This window comes from Schistocerca gregaria, unplaced genomic scaffold (assembly GCF_023897955.1).
Source record: "Schistocerca gregaria isolate iqSchGreg1 unplaced genomic scaffold, iqSchGreg1.2 ptg000378l, whole genome shotgun sequence".
Lineage (NCBI taxonomy): Eukaryota > Metazoa > Arthropoda > Insecta > Orthoptera > Acrididae > Schistocerca > Schistocerca gregaria.
In genome coordinates, this window is record NW_026061824.1 from 17,320,858 (window position 1) to 17,323,208 (window position 2,351).

Sequence of the window (2,351 nt, forward strand, 5' to 3'; positions counted from 1 at the left end):
TGCTAATGGTCTTCTTAATTTTGTTGGTTTCATTGTTCCCATCACCTATTACGTATGTGAGAAATATTAGCAGTGAGGCTGTTTTGTTTTTTCGTATGGCATCGAGTAATTACTTCATAGCAAATCCCAGAGGTTAAAAATGTTGTACTGCATGAAAGGCATGGTAATTCTACAGAGCTGCAGTTGCACTAACTTTGAGCTGTGTACATTTTTTAAAATACAAGCAGGTATCAGTTTTATGCTGTAAATGTCTTGGTAAGCTTTCCAGTGGAACAACCAGAAATCTGTGTGCAAATTAACACCATGCAAGCAGTGTAGGTAATGGTGACAGCTCTTTTAATACACCCTGTATATGAAAACAAACTACATACACACAATTTTCGAGTGTTTAGGAGAGGAAAAGAAGCTTTTTTTTTATGTGACTGCCTCTAAATTTCTTTTTTTATAGGGGGAGACGATGTTGGTATATGAAGCACTGGTTACCAGTTCAGCTGAATGCATTGTCACTATTTGAGCAAGCATATTCCAGTTGTGCCATAATGTAGACAGGTGATATTATCTGAATTGCCCCTATACCAATAGTCACACCATATCTTGAGCATTACTAACATGTCTGGCCCCACAAATTCTTTGTAAATGTAGATTTTTGTACACAATGTATGCAACTTTTTTAGGAGCACCTGCTGACCAGAGAGTAACAACCTGAGGATAAAAGCAAGTAGCTGTACAGGACAGAAGGGTTGGAGCTTGACTAAGGTAACTCAGAAAGTACCTTTGTCCTTGATTCACATTACCTGTCATGACTAGAGAGAGATAAACAAAACAAAGATAGTTCAACTGTTAATTACCCCCTTGCCCCACACACACACACTGCTTAAACATAGTTACCATCATAAGCAAAAATTTACATTAAAAGGTGACAGGCACTTCCCTTGAAGTCCTAAGTATGAGGTGCATCCTGAAAGTAATTGCCAAATCATTCTACTGCCACTGCAGCACTTGTGTTGTAGGTTCACACATTTCTCTGGTTCATTGTCTTGACACTGCAGCTCAATTTTGTGGTATTTATATTTGTTAGTGATCAGTCAAATTCTTTAGGACCACCTCTGAGCCCAGTGACTGTGATGTGTGCTCTGTTATGTTTAGTTCCAACACACAGAACATTAAGCCACCTGAAATTCATCAACTTGTAGACATTTACGGTGAGAAAGTGGATGAGACAGTTGAAGAAACACTCATGACGAAGCATGTGTTGGACAGCCTTCTGTTGTCACTGATGGTATGGGTGAGAAAACACATGGTTCACAATAAGAAAGTATTTCAAAAACTGTTTTGCATGACTCAGTCATAAATTGCTTAAATTTTTGCGAATTGTGTTTGAAAAATGCTTTCAAAATTATGTACCTTGGCAGAGTTTTGACATTTCAGCACTGAATACAGTGATAAGGAAGATGAGTTCTTAAATAGAATCGTGACTGGTGATGAAACTTGGGGTCTTCATGACACTCCAAAATAAAATCAACAATCTATGGAGTGAAGGAACTGACAGTCCGACAATCCTCCACCACCCCCAAAAAAGAAATCATAATGAAGTTGCAAGTGCAAAAAGTCAGGTGAAATGGATTCTACGACCAACAAGGCATTCTGCTTGTTGAGTTCCTTCTCAGAGCTGAAACCATGAAAGCGGTATGATACTGCAAAACACCGAGAGAACTCCATCACACTATTCAAAACAAAAGATGCAAAACTCTCAATCGAATCATTATGATGCTTCATTTCTGCTGGTGGCACTGAAATCCTTACTAAACAATTCACTTGGGAACAGTGAGACCACCTGCCAATCAGTGCTGATCTCACATCTTCGGACTACCACTTTTACTTCATCATCCGTCAGGATGAAGGTGCTTGAACACCTATGATGATGTAAGCAAGTGTGATCAGTATTGGAGGTCTTAACTGGTATTATCTTTCTATGAAAAGGGCATAGAAAAGTTGGATTACTGCTATGACAAATGTCTGAACAGTGGTGGCTGTTACGGTCTGAAGAAATGTTTTCATGAGTCCTTTCCCACAATGGTACTTACTTTCTTGGCATACCAATGTTGGTATAAAAGTTGACAGAGAACACCTCACATCCTCTTCTTTACAGCAGTCACGCAAAGCCAATATGAACCACCTATTTTCTATCAGCAGCCATGTTTGACCATGAGGTTTGATCAGCATGTTGTTGAATCTTGTGGATCATACACAGGGTTATTCAGCTGCCCCTGCCATAAAGTTTTATGGAACCTGCAACATCTTCAAGAACCACACCCATGATTTTAATCTTCTCTCCTCCCTACATGCTCACT